Raw genomic sequence first — 18,199 nt, 5'->3', positions numbered from 1 at the left:
CCTAATATATATATATATATATATATATATTAGTGTAGTCCAAAAATGCATTGCATTGCATATTTATTTTTATGTTGAATTCTGGGCGATATGCATGGAAATATGTGAAAAAAAATGTCAGACCACCCTCATGTTATGCCTATTATTACTAAAAGACCTATAGCTTTAGCACAATCTTCCCTGTGAGAAAATTTCTTCTATGTGAGGGTATACCATCCAAACTGATGTTAAAGTTACAACTTTCAGGGTTCTTTGTAAATACTGTGTGTCACTTATTAAAATGTTAACATCAATTAGTGACATTAGAGCATATAGTGTGCATAAGGTGTGTCAGGCTAGTCTAAAATTGTAAATTGTAGCAAATTGGTACAAATGTACGAGATTCGAAATAGTTGTGTCACCTTGAAAACGTTACGAAATACGTTGTCCTGTTAATTTAAGGTTCATTAATCATCATTGATGAACCACATTTGGAATATGCGTATGTATGTGTAGTAATTTTGACAGAAATGTTCTAAGTATCATTTGTCATCCATATGAAAATTTATGTGGAAACTGTATAAAGATTAAGAAGACCTACCTCCATTAAAAGTAAATAGTTGAATTACTAGAGTTTTCTGTTTCTTTTTAATGTAAATATTTGCCCGAAACCTGGATTCGAACTTGTAAACTCGCATTTTAACAATTTTCTCCGTTATTATATGGATATAATACTTAAAATCCTCTTTTTAACCCATTTTTTCATTTAATCTTATTAAAAAGTTCATAATTTGAAATTTAAGTAAGTGCACAAGATGAAAATGATAATTTTCATCGAAAGAAGTCAGTAATTGCTCTAGTAAGCTTTTCTGATATTGTTAACTAATTCATTTAGTAAAGCTTATTATTCGAAATTATTAATACTTTTTTAATAAGCAAGGTGTAGGTAAGTAGTAGGTGTCAAGTTGTCGGCATAGCTACACGTTTGCCTGGACTTCAAGGTTTCCATTCTTACTGTAATTATAACCCGATTTTCCGGAATATGTTATTTACTTTCTTCCAATTATATAAAGAACACAAATTCGGGCAATTAAAATTGTATCCAGTCATCCTTTCAAATGTTAGGTTTCGTAACCAGCATGAATCTCTTGTCAATGAAAAGATAGTTCGTTCCACATGGTTCGAAACGCTATGCCGTACCTGGCTACACTGTCGTGTGCGCTATTTGACCCGCTCCAGGGTACCTGCCTCGTTAGTCTCACGAGGGTCAATGAGAATGCTGAGAGAGCCCACACTGAGTGTCACTGAAATTTTTCTCTATTGTTCTCTCTTGTTTTATTATTAAATGAAATATAAACAATTGATGAGAAAACCGGCGCTGGCCAGCAAAATAGACCAATATTTGGACGCCGCATGTAAAAAAGCAGGAAAAATATTCAAAAAATTGCGGCTTTTAAATGGAATCCCGTTTTCCATTATTTTGCCATTATGATAAATCCCCTTAAGCATTATTTTGCACACGTTGATGAGAAAAGTGCGAGAGCTCTGGGCGTTTCTCGCACCACGGAGCATACAGTCGTGATATGTAGCCTCCTCGTTTAGGGACTACACTGATATCGTAGCGCTCTACAAGCCGTCATTGAGTCGTTCCCTCTACCTAAAAGTATCGACATTCCGCCGATCCATCGCATTGACTCCGTCTTTATTGGCTCCCTCAGCTCTAGGGTAGTCGGCATTCTTATCTGACCTATTTTCGGGAGCACAAACACACAAGAGTAATATAATAGTATGATAATATGTTTGGCACCTATTTCCCACAAGAAAAAAAGGACTTTTTTGTACATTTAATTCACAATCAACGACTTTATGTGAATCCAATTGAAACTCAACATTTCTATTAACAATTAGACATAGAATACGAATCAAAACTTAATTTTTGATTATCCCCCCCCAAAAGTCTGTTTTATACGTCCTCAAAAAAAAGCATAAGTGAGAAATTTAGTTTTTCGCGTTTTTAGCTCTAATTATGACATTTGTGCGATTATTTTAAATACAAATTGATATTATATTATTTTTTATCCATGTTCTTAGATTAGAGTTAGAAAGTCACGTGTTTTTCCGTTTTTCCACTTTTTAATTAGAGTGAAGTAATAATTAATTTAAGATGTTTTGATTATTACTTTTCATTAAGTATAAAGTGGAACAAATGTTAAATATTTTTGAAAAACCGCAAAATTTTATTTAAAAAATTGAAAAAATCAGAAAAACCGCGACATTCTAACTCTATTCTAAGAAAATTACAAAAAACAACAAATGTGTTTAAACAATTTATATGAACATCTAATTATCAGTAGAAAGTAGTATTCTATGTTTTATAAACAATTTGTATTGTTTTTAAACTGTAAAAACATATTGTTATTAAAAAAATGGTTATATTTATATTATACGATCAATTGTGAAGAGAAAATTTGAGTTTCCACTTGATTCACTTAACACTGAAGATTCAATATAAAATTTTAAAAACGTCTTTTCTCTTTTAGGAAACACGTGTTAAACTTTATATGGCTAGCTTTATAGAACAAGCCTTCAAAAGATTTTCTGATAATTATGTAGTTTTGTTTTTTGTTTATTATCCAAGTCATAAATCTATTTTCGAAGACGCAATGCCATTAAATTTATTAAATTGTTTTTTTAAGCTAGAAAACTAACTGAACGCATATGTATATCACAATTAAATATATATTTATTATTCTTGAATAAAAACGAATCACTGCAAATTGTTAAAATATTGAGCGATTTCCATAAACTCTTTTCGAATAAAAAATTCGTAAAAACTAAAAACCAATAAAGAATAATAATGTTTGTGTTTTTGGAAATGTCTGAATACAACATGTTTTTCTCGAACCTAAAAAGATTAGTTACTTTCGGTCCTTCTTTTTGTATCCAATCTCTTTGAATGCCGAATTGGGGTTTCCACTTTCAATTCAGGAAAAGCTTGATAAAAGAATGCTCATTTTTCCTAAGTTTGCTAAGATGTGATAGGCGATGCATTATATATATTTTCGTAATTTTGTTTTGACTCAAAGTTTCGTAAATGTACAAAGATTCTCAAAACTAGACTACTTATTCCTGTAAGACTTATGCAGTATTAAAAAATAAATTTTATTTCAAACAGAAATTTATTTATTTATTGTTTTCAACTTAAGATTTAGTAAAAATAGATAACCATTTTGGCTATTGCGAAATCAATTTTTATGAAGCCTTAATTTTTTTATTTTATTATAAAATCGGTTCATTTTTAAATACAGGCACTGATTGGTAGAAGCGATTCATCAAATTAAGGTCGTTGTAATATTTAAAATATCAACGTATTTGTTCATTCTCTGAGAAACCAAGAATTGCGACCACATTATTTATTCACAGATCTCAAGTAGAGATGGGACAAGCAGTACTTCGGCTACTGTTGCCCCCCCCCCCCCCGCAGGCAGGTTCTCCTGCCTGCCGGACCCGAGTTTTAAACTTCGGCTCCTGCTCCCTCCGGCCAACGGAGGAAGCTGTAGGCAGTAACTTCGGCCGGATTTCTATTGCCTTATTTATCCTACTGCAAACTTCGGCGTCAAGTACCTGAAGCCCTGAACCCTTTTTTTCTGCGTCTTTTGACTTTCTTTCGAACGCTTTATTTACTTTTCCTATTGCGTTCAGAATTCAATGTCAGCAATTCAATATTGAGAAAATGAACATTTGCAAAAAATTTAATAATGAAATTATATTTACTTTTAATTAATTAAAATTTAATTTAAATTAATTTGAAAGAAAACCAAAATTAAAAAAAAAATTAATAACGAAAGTATATTTACTTTTAAATAATTAAAATTTAATTTAAATTAATTTAAAAGGAAATCAGGATTTTTAGAATATTTAATAACGAAATTATATTGACTTTTAAATTTCGAGGTGATTTGTAAATGAAATGTAAATTATGTAGCAATTGTGTGCAGCAATATTGCTAAACAGTACTGTTGATGACAATCGGTTCATATCTTCAATGCCAGTTGAGAGTTCTTGTAAATTCGCATGCATGTTAAGATTTACTTAATTAATGGAAATATTAACCGTTTTTCATCCACTTTTCTCATTTCCTTAAAATTATATCGTGAAAATGATTCAGCTAATTAGAAGTTAATTCAGCAATTTCTTGAAGATTTGACTTATTTAAACAGCCTTAAATCTATGACAAGGAAACGGTTATCATAAGGGGGGGGGGGGCTTCCGATTTACCAGGCCCGGGGAGCCTTCCCCTTACGGCGGCTGCCCGACCCGGGGTGGTTTCCGACGACCGCAATCGTAGATGTGACAACAGCAGTTTGGGAATCGCTGATGTACACTATGCTTCATTTATATATTTGTAACTTAATTCTATTAATATATTAATATTTGTAACTTAATTATAATTTATATTTATAACATTTATATATTTGATTTAAATTATATCATATTTCTGCGGCGAATATATATTCTCTTCATTGAATTAAGAATTGATAGGCACAGACGTCATTTAAGCGAAATTAAAATCAACTTAACTTTTTAGTATTAAAATTTTTGGCACATTAATTATTAAAACAAGTAATCATTATTTATTTCGAAAATGCACTCGAGGTGTAGTCAATTCTGTTCAGAATGTCCTGTCATTTTTTAAACAATTTTTATTCGTTCAGGCAGATCCAGTTTCGTAAAAAAAATGTGGATCAATAATACAAAACAGAACAATCAAACTATTTTTGGAAACTGTCTTCTATAATTTTTTAGTACTTTTAGCAAGAACTGGTTTTGTTCCTCCTTTCTTGTTATGAAACTATCAAAGTCCAAAATTTCAAATATTGAAGTTACAAGAAGAGAAGCGTTTTCCATTTATATGGGTGAACTTCGTACATTTTTTGTGGTTTGTTAATTAGTTTTTTTTTGTATAGGAAATTACAATTTTTAAATTAAAGATTAAAATGAAAATAACAATCTTCGAAATAAATTTTAATTAACAACTAAGATATTGAAAGTTAGGGCAATTTATTTGATCAAATTTGTGGTCATTTGTTCCGTATACGGTTTTTTGAAAAATAAAAAATTACGGGCACAATTGTTGAAAAAAGTTTTGTTTTTTCCTAGATACGCAACTTCTTACTAGAGCAAAAAGAAAGGTTATGCTAGGCGGTCCGAAGTATACACATTTTCGTACAGGAAATAAAAATTATAAAAACTGTCTTAAAAAAACCAAAATCCAAAAAATTTGATTATTTTTTAAAATGTGGAAAAACTAAAACTTGTGCTTAGTTGTAATCGAGAAATGCAGGCATTACCTTCAAAAAAATTACCTGATATCCACAGTTCTCCTATTAAACCTCAAAATTTAAAACCCAAAAAACATAAAAGATCCAAAAATAGTCAAATTTTATCAAACTAAAAGTTTTGCTGAGTTGTGCTCGGCAAATGCAGTAATTATTTCCTATAACAAAAGTACGTGAGACCAACGTTTCTCATATTAAAACTCAAAATGTAAAACTCAAAAGAGTACAAAGTCCAAAAATAATCAAATTTTGAAAAACCGAAACTTGTGCTGAATAATAACTGCATTTATCGAGCACAATTCAGCACAATTTTTATTTTTTCGAATTCGTGTTTTTTCTTCTTTTTTTAAATTTTTGTATTTTTGTTTTTAACATGACTACTTTTGTTGTTACGTAATTCTATTAGAGAGAATAAGGACTGCATTTATGGGTCACAACCCAGTACAAGTTTTATTTTTTCGAAATTTGACTATTTTGAATCTTTTATGATGTTTCAGTTTTACATTTTGAGTTTTAATGTGAGAACTGTTGATCTCCCGTAATTTTGTTAGAGGGAATAAAGGCTGCAGTTGTCAAGCACGACTCAGTACAAGTTTTTGGGTTTCCAAATTTTAAAAATAACATTTTTTGGTTTTTTTCAAAGGTCAGCTTTTTGGAATTTTTCTTTCCTACATCAAATTTTGAATACTCCAAGCCGCCTAGCTCAACTTTTACTTTTACTTTAGTAAAAGTTGCAGATCTAGAAAGAAACAAATTTTCAAAAATTCTACCCGTAATTTTTGATTTTTCAAAAAACTGTTTACGGCATAAATGGGCATAAGTTTACCACAATTTAGCATAACTTTACTTTTTAAAAAAAGTTTGGGGGTCTACCTTCCAGGACATCTACTTCACGCTATATTTTTGAAATATACTTAATTTCTTAATATTTTTTTCCCCAGAATTAACATTATTCTTGAATAAATCACAAAGAATCATTAGTGTTTATAAACTTACTCACAGTGCTCAATATTTGAAATTCATCTCCGTCATATTGTACTTCAGAAATAATATTTTCTTCAGCTCCTCAAAGTTCTCATAATTTTTGTTACACAAATCTTCCGTCTTCAAACAAACAGCCGGTGCACAAAGAAAGCGAAAACCTACTTTGCTCAGTTTCGGAAAACGTCCTATATTTTTGAACCACCAATCCCTGGGACATTCCTTTTGGTTCAAAAGTTTGTCCAGAAAGAACATATTCAATTCTTCCTTCACTTCGTCTTTTTCATACATTTGATTTTCCTCCTCCCATCGAACGCCTGCCATCATTTCGTCGAAGCAGCTTTCAAGGGAATCTGGCACGAAATTAGATTGTTCTGTAAAGTTCTCAATTTCTCTTCCTCCTGCAGCTTCATTCTCGATTCTTCCAGGCCGATGAATACACAGGCTCCTGTACGTCAGGTTTTCAAGATATCCTAACCTAAAAGTGCAAAAAACGCGCTTTTTAGCTGTCTTTGAGGTTATGTAACCGAACAAGAAAAATGTCTACCACAAAAGCTAATATTGCTGACGGTACGATATTTTTTCTTCAAAATATTACCTCAGGGATTTTCAAGGGTGCCCTTTCTATTGCTGGTGTCAGTTTTTTGTTATAACCCCTAGAAGATCCAATATGGCGGCCAAAATTTAGGGCTTTAAAAAAGAACAAAGGATCCTGCACCAAATACCAACAAAGAACGTGCAGTAGTTTGGAACCAAACTTCGCACATTGATAAAACAAAAAAAGATGGACTGCGCGGAATGCTACTGCGCACTCTGTATCTGTTTTTTGCTACAAATTTTTCCATGTTAAAGATCACATTTGAGTGGCGGGCTAACGGTTGGATGCGTTGTAATAAAATTCTCATTGTATTTGAAATCTGTCTAGCGGATAAATTTCGTGTCGAACGTGATTTTTGTATATAGTGAGTTTTAGAATTTCCACGTTACTGATCATTATAAGAAAAAAAATGAGTTCAAGAACTCCTTGCGCTAAGAAAGTTAATACGTTTTGTCACGTTTGTGGAAAGTATGAAACGGAGAATAACCGTCGATCAATTAAGAATTCGATAAAAACGTCATACTTTAACTGTTATGGGACTTCAATGAAAAATTTGGATAAACCGTGGGTACCAGCCTCAATTTGTCATGCTTGTAGATTAAATTTGCCAAATTGCGAAGATGAAAGTAGCAAGACGCAGACTGTTATTCAACCACCTGTTTGGCATGAGCCCAACCATCATGATACTGATTGCCAAGATTGGTATTAGAAATCACTCTGAAAACAAAAGTGACCGATCAACTCACAAATCAATGGATACTGATGATCCTAATGCAACTGAAGATTCTTCTTGGGAAGAATCAGATGATGAAAGTCCTAAATTTTTTGACCGAGACGGATTAGACGATTTTATACGTGACCTTGAACTTCCAAAAGATAAAGCTGAGCTTAGCGCTTCAAGACTCACGGAGTGGAAACTATTGTTACCTGGCACTAAAGTAACTGTTTACAGAAATAGAGAAGGAAAGTTTATCAAATACTTTTCAATGGACAGTGGGATTGTGTATTGTAATGATATCGAAGGACTCATTAATTTATATAAAATAAACTTATACACGCCGGAGGATTGACGTCTTTTCATAGATTCGTCTACAGAAAGTCTGAAAGCAGTACTATTACATAATGGAAATAAGTACGCTGCAATTCCAGTAGGTCACTCAACTACACTGAAAGAATCTTATGATACTTTCCAATTACTCCTGATAAAAATGAAATACAATGTCCATACTTGGCTTATTTGTGGTGACTTCAAAATGATAAATCTTATAATAGGTTTACAATCAGGAAACATTAAAGACCCTTGTTTTCTTTGCCTGTGGGACAATCGTGCAAGGGATGAACATTGGGTAACGGAGAAATGGCCAGACAGATTAGAGTGGACAGTTGGTCAGTATAATGTTGTTTATGAAAGTCTTGTTGACAGAAAGAAAGTATTATTGCCACCACTCCATATAAAACTAGGGTTAATGAAGCAATTTGTGAAAGCCCTAAGCACCGTAGGGGAGTGTTTCAATTGTATCAGATCTGCATTTCCGCATTCAAGTGATGCCAAAGTTAAGAAAGGTATTTTTGTTGGGCCTGATATAAGAAAACTTATCAAAGATGATGCCTTTATCAAAACTATGACATCTATTGAAAAGGATGCATGGTTGAGTTCCAAAGATGTTGTACAGAAATTTTTAGGGAACAATCGAGATCCAAAGTTTAGAACTATTGTATCTAGTATGTTAAAGAATTTAAAAAGATTAGGTTGTTTGATGAGTATGAAATTACATTTTCTCAAATCTCATTTGGATTATTTCCCAGAAAATATTGGAGCATTCAGTGAAGAAATGGGCGAACGCTTTCATCAAGACTTTCACCAAAAAGAGCAACATTATCAAGGTCGATGCAATGTAAGAATGATGGCCGACTATTGCTGGTCTTTGCAAAGAAATGATAATGATCCTACTAGTCATAAACGAAAGTATCTTTAACGATCGTTTGACATGGAGCGCGAACGTTTCCATAAGAAAACAAGTAATTATTTTCACCTTCATTGGACATATAATCATAAGTCTTGCATTAACTGGCTGGGCAATCGTAAATCTTGCCTTGACTGGCTGGGCGATTCAAAGTCTTGCCTTGACTGGCTGGGCGATACAAAGTCTTGCCTTGACTGGCTGGGCGATAAAAAGTCTTGCCTTTATTGGCTGGGCAATTCAAAGTCTTTCCTTTTTTGGCTGGTCAATCTAAAGTCTTTTCTTGATTGTCTGGGCAATCTAAAGTCTTGCCTTAATTGGCTGGAAAATATTAAGTACTTCCTTGCGTAGCTGGACAATCCCAAGTCTTGCCTTAACTGAATGGGCAATCGTAAGTCTTTCCTTGATTGGCTGGGCAATCTAAAGTCTTGCCTCAATTGACTGGAAAATATTAAATACTTCCTTGCTTAGCTGGACAATCCCAAGTCTTGCCTTAACTGGCTGGGCAATCGTAAGTCTTGCCTTGCCTATCTGGACGATTCAAAGTCTTGTCTTGACTGGCTGTACGATAAAAAGTCTTGCTTTTATTGAATGGGAAATCCAAAGGCTTGCCATAATTGGCTGGGCAATCTAAAGTCTTGCCTTAATTAGCTGAAAAATATTAAGTACTTTCTTGCTTAACTGGACAATCCGAAGTCCAGCCCTAAGTGGCTGGAAAATATTGAGTCTTGCCTTAGTAAGCTGGAAAATCCTAATTAAAATTACAATATTAAATGAATCATAATAGTATTTTTTAAGCCCTAACTGTTTTCAATATTCGCTCTTCTAGGAGTTATAACAGAAAACTGAGCCAATCGAAATGGAACCCCTGAAAACCCCTCAGACAACATTTTCAAGGGACAATGGCATACCATCTCGGCGTTAATGGGTTAATAAGCTAAATTGAAAATTTTCATTTCAAGTTTAGCACACTTGTAGTGTGGAATTCAATTATTTCACGAAATGTAAACGACTAAATTCATTGCTCCCAGGGTTAGGTGGGTTAATCTGCTTATGATTTGGTAGGGTTGACCTCTGGATTAAGGTGGATTAGCAGGTAGGTGGGTTAACCCACTTGTGGCATGGAAGTTCATTATTCCAAGAAAAATATGCGACTAAACTAATTTTTCCCAGAGTCAGGTGGGTTAGCATGCTTGTGGCTTGTTAGGGGTGGTTTCTACCCCTAGGAAACGGCTTCCGTAGAAATGAAAAGACACGGGTTCCACATTTTTTATTGTTTTATCAATGTGCAAAGTTTGGTTCCAAACGACTGTACGCTTTTTTGTTGGTATTTTGTGCGGGATCCTTTGTTCTTTTTTAAAGCCCTAAATTGTGGCCGCCATATTGGATCTTCTAGGGGTTGTAACAAAAAACTGACATCGGCAATAGAAAGGGCACCCTCGAAAACCCCTTAGATAATATTTTGAAGAAAAAATATCGTACCTTCAGCAATAGAGAATACGTTGTATAAATCTGAACACCTCAGCGTTAATGGGTTAAACGTTAAAATAAAAAAATTCAAATTACAATATTTTGGTGAAAAATAAAGATATCCTAATAAATGCAAGTAGGTTTAAAAGGGGAAGATTAATATTTTCAAATTCCATATTAGCTTTTGTGGTAGATATTTTTCTTGTTGGGTTACATAACCTCAAAAACAGCTAAAAAAAACGCATTTTTTGCACATTTAGGTTAGGATATCTTGAAAACCTGACGTACAGGAGCAATTTTGAGCTGGGATTCGAATTCAGCGCATCAAAATCGTTCGTAAATGTTTGGTCTGCTTTCTGGCTTTTGAATTTTCTCAAATTTTGTCGGCCTGTGTTATTGGCCCATTTCACGTGGTATTCTAAACTTCTAACTATGTCTTCTCGGGCTTCCTTTGTAAAAAGGTGTCCTTTGTAACGAGGATCCAAAACAGTTGCGAACGAAAAGTTTGAAAATGAGTAAAAAGCTTTGTGCATTCTATCACATCTTGCACGTTGAAATTATTTAGAATTTCTGTGAAACAAGATTCTATTAAAAAAGAAAACACTTCTCCGTGGTGTATTTCCTTTCATCGATTGAAAAGTTAGTGAAAATTGTGTGAACTTTTTCCATTTGGATTTTCCAGATTTTGAGAGCTTCATTTACTTTTTCCATTACTATGGGTAGGCGATCAAGAGTCACGGAAATGTCAATCGATGGTAGTAAAAATGAATGTTGCTGAAAATCTGCACTTAGCCAATACACTGTCACTAATAAGCAAATTTTAGTAGTTACATGGCACATAAATCTACTAACAAACAGTTACACTGATCCATTCACTGTTAATTCCAGACAATACTAATTCAACTTTCTTTGCCATTTTTTTAAACATGCCGGGAATCACTTCCGTGGAAAAAACAGTTTTGTCTGGAAGTTTGTATTGCGAATGCATTTGGACAAGAAACGAATTAAACCTTCTTTCCTCAAGATTGTAGGGTCCTGATCTAAGACAATCATCTCGCCGACTTCTTCGCTCAATTGTAAACGTCGAGCGTCATTTTCACTCCACTCTTTAACACATTGTTTTTTTTTGGTTCTCCAATATCAATGTCGTTCGTCTTGCAGTATTTGGAATGGTCCCTGGTTGCATCGTCATTGCACTCGCGAAATAAACGCTACACAACACTTCTCTTTTGCCCTACACCAGACACTTCACGTTATCGGATTGGAAAAATCAAAATCAAAATAACACAGCGGTTTTCGATTTGAAGTCTCTTGTTAAGAATTTACGCAATACACGAAAAGCGATCCTTCGTACTTCGATTCCAAGAGGATACTGACAAGTGACTCAAGAGCAAGAAGGAATTTCCAGAGGCTTCCACGTAATGCAAGATAAAATGTAAAGGTATAAGAAGATGAACAGCATTAGCTCCAGATCGGCTATGAGGGGACAGGCTTTGCATTTGCTAAAAGCTGATGGATTTATTACTTAATGCGAGGTGGGTAATAGGAGTCACTGATTCGACCCCTGATAGTACGCCTACGCCTCCGTGGGTCAGCATTGTCCATTCTTCAGAGTACAGGTCGGACAAACGCACTTAAATCTATTATCTCGTACCTGCGCGATTTTGGATTTACTATCTAGTACCCAGCTCAATTTGACTTTATGTTCTTGTGCGAAATGGAGGGTCGAGAGTCTATGCCTGAGTATAAAGATTTCGAATTAGCTTTCTAGCTTTCACATTTTACGATTTTCCAACATCTATGTTGCATTATTCAGAAAATACATTTGGCACTGACCTTCCAAGGGCGGTTCATGTTAATGTTTGAGAGGATGCGATTTCGAATGTTCTTTAGCGAATTTTAAATGCGGGGGGGGGGGCTCCCCAACAATTTAAAAATTAGTTTTAAATTGAATAGAATGAGGCGATAAATCCCACTGTTTAACATGGGATACAATTGTTATCATTAATAATCAATTTTTCGTGTATAAATGCTCCTTTTTGGGTGACAATTTCTCTATTTCGGTTGAGGACTTAATCATTTTGTTAAAAATGTGTCTTTCTTTTGTTAAATTCTATTTTTTTTTTAGATAAAATTTAAAGAAAGTATTATGTAATTATAAAATATATTATATATTATATTATAATATAATTATATTATAATGATTAAAAAATTGAACTACTTTTTTTTTAATTCATTTTTTTTTCTTCAAGATTTATAATTTTAGTAAAGACTTCATCTGTTTGCTGTTGAAGATTGAAAAAATTTTCTTCAATCTTTATTAATTTTGAGGGTGCGAAAATTCTTTTCAACTGAACATTAAAGTAAAATTTAACTAAAATGAATGTCATAACATGAATATGTAATAATTAATATAAATTATTATTATTTTTTTAAAATTTCTCTTTTGTAATTGATAATTCCCAATGCAAAAAACAAAAACACTAAAAATACCATCTGAAAATCAGGGGGTTAACATTTGTGAAGGTAATTAGAACGCGTTAAGTATACTGTGCGTACCTGACATATAAAAATTCTTAAACTTCAAATTTTATTTATTATATCTGAGAAGGAGGAACCATCACATGCGCCCCTGAATGACTTCGCCCCTGCCGGCTTCTAAATTTTGCAGTTTGTACTTTAGCAGCCTGCATTGTAAGTTGTAACTTGTAACTAGTCGGTGGACAAGCGTTGAGAGTTGACACTTAACGAAGAAATACCTGTGCATAGCAATTTGTGATTCCAATTTGTACACAATTTTTCTTCCAATAATGAGTGAAAAAGACAATGTGGCGTGGAGTTTGTTGGAGTGTATTGAAAAGCACGAAGATTGCTTAAAAATAAAGTCCAATCAATTTTGTCTTCAGCCGTTTAATAGCTTGGACGCAAGAAGTTGAGGAATGTGAACATGTTTGGGACATTAATCATTCACGGGCAAAGCAACTTAACTCTGCGATTGAAGAAATGATAGCAGTAGATAATGAGCCTATTTCTTTGGTCGAAAAGCCGGATTTGAAAGGTTAATGTCTAAAACTTCACCACATTATGAAGTTCTATGCCGAAAATACTTTACAAAGACCATTCTACCTGACATTTACAGCAGAGTTAAAGAAGTTGTTAAAGCAATGTTATCTACAGTGAAGTGGATGTCGCTAACGTCTGATGTGTGGACTTGTAAAGAAACGCGGTACAGTTTCATTAGTTAACTGCTCACTGGATAGGCGATAATTTTGAGAGAAAAAGTGCTGCACTAAGTATCAAAGTATTTCCTGGCAGACATACGGGAGAAGCAGTATCCGAAAAATTAACAGAACTATTGCCATTTTGGGATATCGATAAAATCAAAGTACATTTGCTAATGCGAGATAATGGTGGCAACATGAAGAAAGGGTGCAGATTATGTGACATTGCTAGTAAATCCTGTACTATTCATACTCTGCAGTTGGTTATTAAAGGTGCAATTAAATCTGATAAGGGAGTAGGGATATTGTTGAAAAAGTGTAGAAAAATTGCTACTCATATTCACAAATCGTCGCCTTCGAGCAGTGCTTTGACTCAAATTCAAGTAGATTTAAACATACCAATAAAAAAAAGTGAAACAAGACGTTTCTACTAGATGGGATTCTCTTTTTTATTTGTTAAACGCTTTCTGGAATTAGAGAATTATCTGGACTTATTCGCAGAAACGCAAGAAGATAATACAAATTCAAAAGGTTTGGAATGTGCAGAATGGGAACTTTTAGAAGAACTTATTAATCTTCTGAAACCATTTAAGGTAACAAAATCTTTGAGTTCCAATGATTCTTATATATCGGAAGTTATCCCAACAATAAAAGCGTTGAAATTTTTCTTATCGAAGAGAAAAGTTAGTTCCACATTAATTTCATTTAAAGCATCTTTGAAGGCTGATTTGGAAACCCGATTTAAAGACTTGGAAAGTAACTTCAATTTCACAATGGCAACATTTTTGGATCCACATTTCAAAGCTCATCTTTTATCACCAGCTTCCTTAGAAGACATTAAGGATTGTATAAAAATGACAATGGACGGAGGTAATCATGAACAATCTACTGAAACAGGTTCGGAGATAAAAGGTGAAGCCGGTATGAATGAAGAAACGAGAAAAGATATTGCGTCAACAAACGATGAAGATGTAGATATTGAGGATTGTTTTACAGAACTTATGTCGAAAGCAACAAAAAATGCAAAAGTCGCTGTAACGAAGGAAATTCTTGAAGAAGAAATTGACCTCTATCCATCAAGTAGTGTCTACAGCGAAAGACTGTTTTCTGAATCTGGTAATATTTCTGATAACAAACGTAAAAATCTGCTTCCGGAAAATTTGGAGCTGCTCACTTTCCTGCATCACAATTTACCTTTGATAAACTACAATTACTAAAGGTGAGTTGAAGCTTAAGATGTTTAAAATACCTACTTTGATATACATTTATTCCGACCAGTGAAGATAGTTCTTCGGTCCAGAAGTAGAATTTTTTTATCAAATTAAAACCCATATGAGGGGCCATACTTAAATTACGTAACCGAGTATAGGCCTTCTCTAAGTAACAAACTTCTCTGCAACAAACCTGAACGGGGTTGCATGGTACGGCTGCATGCTCTGTGGTGTGAGAAACACCCGGAGCTATCGCACTTTTCGCAGCAACGTCTGCGAAACCATGCTGAACTACTCCGTAAAAGGGGCTATGTAAGCGGAACGCCTACTCTACCACAGCTAGAACAAGCTGGCAACAGAGAAAGAGAGGCGACACTAAGACCAACCGCAGGCAGGCATCCAATAGATGAAGAGCGATGCTTTACGACCCGAAGAAACATCAACACCAAGGTTTCTCTCAAGCCTAAGGATCTGGCTGAAATGGATAACGAGCTTCGTGGACATTTTTCCGGGAAATCCGACCTCTGGGCTATCAATTATTGTGTGTATAATGCAGCGAGAGCTTTGGCCGATGCGAACCGTAAAACAAAACCAACGGCTGATCATAAGACCAAAAGACGAATGCATCAACTTGCCATAAAGATAGGCTGGGTAAGACAGTACGCATCCCGCATTCAGTGTGTGATTGACTACATCACATCTGGCAGGAATTTTACCGCCAAGGTTCAAAAGTTCGCGCGCGAACTCCGGGCCCGTTAACATACACTTAACAAGTCAAAGCTGCTGACCATCAGACAGCATATTGTTGAGAGAATACGGATACTATCTGACGCTAAGAGAAGTCTAGAGTGGAGGGAGAGGTGGGTCAGAGAGAATCAACAGTTTCTCTCTGACTCATCTCGACTCTTCCAAGACCCTCCAGTTACTGTCGAACACCCACCCAAACCAGAGCAGGTCGAAGTATGTTGGAGAGAAGTCTTCGAAGTTCAGCATAGACTAGACGAAGACTCAGAAAATATAAAGAGCTTCATGGAGTTATGTGTTGCCCTCACAACACCTGATAAAGAATGCCCACCCATCACTACCGAGGAGGTGAAAAAAGTATTAAGAGGGATGAAGAACTATTCCGCACCGGGACCAGATTGTATCAAAACCTTCTGGTGGAAGAAGTTTTCTTCAACCCATCAGCATTTGGCCCGTATTTTCACCTCATATTTGAAGTCGGAAGAGCCGATTCCAGAGTGGTTGGTGGAAGGGCGCACAATACTTCTGCCGAAAATAGGCAACTTAGCTGGCCCGAAGAATTACAGGCCAATAACTTGTCTGAACACGCTTTATAAGATATTCACAGCTATCCTAAATGATAGGACTGTTCGGGCAATTGAAACTGTGTGGCAAGAAATGTATGAATAACGAGGCTCAAAGAAAGGCGTAGCCGGATGTCGGGAGAACCTGCTCATCGATAGATGTGTCTGCAAAGATGCAGCATTCTACCAGCGTGACCTATCGATGGCCTGGATTGATTATCGGAAGGCTTTCGATTCGACATCCCATAGACTTATCATCTGTCTTTTGGAAATTCTCATCTGGAAAAAATCGTGTGACAACTAACAAGGTCACCTTTCGGAGAGGTGTCTTTCAGGGCGACACCATGAGCCCACTCCTCTTTTGCCTTACATTATTGCCACAATCTCTAGCACTTCGCCATTCCGACGGGTACTTGTGCGGCAAACCTGCAGATCGAAAGTACAAGGTCACTCATGTATTTTACATGGACGATCTTAAGATCAATGCTAAAAATAGAGAGCAACTGCATCTAGCTCTGGGGATTGTCAAACGATATACTAAGGAAATTGGAATGGAATTTGGGTTAAACAAATGCGTCAAGGTTTATTTGAAGCGAGGAAAACTTAATGGCATCCCTGAAGATCCTGAGCTCGTTAATAGAAGCGCCATACGACACCTTTGCGCTTTAGAGACTTATACATACCTGGGCGTGCCACAGAGCCGCATTCAGGATGTGACATCTATAAAAGATACTCTCCGAAACAGATACAAACGTCTCAGCCCACAGATTTGGTCTTCCGAACTGTCGGCGAGGAACAAAGTATCTGCAACGAACATGCTTGCCGTCCCGGTACTACTCTATTCATTTGGAGTAGTTCCATGGACGAAAAACGAGCTCAGATCTCTTGATATCGGGACAAGAAAGGTTATGCACATGAACAAAAGCATGTATCTTAAGTCTTCCGTTCCCGGACTGTACATCTCACGCCGTCAAGGGGGTCGCGGAATATTGAGTCTTGAATGTCTTCACAACAGGATTATTCTGGGTACAGCACATAGAGTTGCAAATGGAAGAGACCCTCTTCTTAAAATGGTCATGAATCACGAAGAAGTGGGCAAAGGAGCGTTTCTGTACAAAGCAGCGGAAGAGGCTGCTGAAGCACTCGGACTTGACTTCAGTATTAGGGGTGAGCAAAATGCATCAAATCTTATCTATCTCGAGTACTCACTCCTGAAAGCCCGGATTAAGAAAGCAAAAGAGAAAAACTTTCGTGAACAGCTCGATAAGAGGATGCATGGTATCTTCCACAGAAATGTGAAGGATCAGTTAATGTCTTGTGAGCTAACGTTTGCTTTCCTTAAATCGTCCGGATTGAAGTCTGGTACAGAGGGTTTCATTTTTGCATGCCAAGACGGTGTCATTTCCACCTTAACATAAGTTCGCCACATTTTGAGCCAAGACATTCCCGATGATAGCTGCAGGGCGTGCCATGCACACCCCGAGCACTTAGCTCACATACTCTCTGTCACTCCTACGGCATTCACCTTAATATCGCTCCTCTAAATACTCCTAGGGAAATTGAGTCAATTGTCGAGAATGGGAAGTGCCGCATATACTGGAACTTTATATTCTCGGCAATTGTTTCTGTTGCTCACTCGAGGCCTGACATGGTTCTTCTTGACTTCGAGACGCGAACCATGTTCGTTATCGAATTTTCGGCGCCAGCTAATAAAAACATCATAGCCAAGGAGAATGAAAAGAAAGAGAGGTATCGAGACCTTATAAGGGAGTTGCAACGATTGTACCCGGAATATTCTGTTAAACTGATCGTCCTTATCATCGGCGCTCTTGGAGGTGCCAAGCTTTCACTCGCTAATGGCCTAAAAAGCATCCCTGCGTGTCAAAAATATGCTAAAACGCTTGCGGGAAAAATGCAGAAGGCGGTAGTTCTTGAGGCGCTCCGTGTTCTTAGGTAGCACGAGGCTTTTGCTGGATCGTCGTATTGATTCCGTTACAGACTGTAACCACCTATCTCACGGTCGTGAGACGTGGTTGTGGCTGAAATTTTACCGCGATGTCGCTGGGAGCGAATGCAATTTTTCAGATTGGCACCCGCTCCCGGCGAAATCCTGCGGTTGTCCTTATGACAAA

The 18,199-nt window shown here is 35.8% G+C and overlaps 1 protein-coding gene across 3 annotated transcripts in view; it reads right to left on the bottom strand.

Annotated features, from left to right (window-relative positions):
* LOC117168927 (Fanconi anemia group I protein) overlaps positions 1-18,199 on the bottom strand; it is a 426,852-nt gene that overhangs the window by 334,125 nt on the left and 74,528 nt on the right. The gene's annotated exons all lie outside the window — the stretch shown is intronic.

The sequence above is a fragment of the Belonocnema kinseyi genome, chromosome 1 (assembly GCF_010883055.1).
Source record: "Belonocnema kinseyi isolate 2016_QV_RU_SX_M_011 chromosome 1, B_treatae_v1, whole genome shotgun sequence".
NCBI classification, from domain to species: domain Eukaryota; kingdom Metazoa; phylum Arthropoda; class Insecta; order Hymenoptera; family Cynipidae; genus Belonocnema; species Belonocnema kinseyi.
The sequence above is the reverse complement of the archived record's forward strand: the minus strand, read 5'-3'. Positions and strand labels throughout refer to the sequence as shown.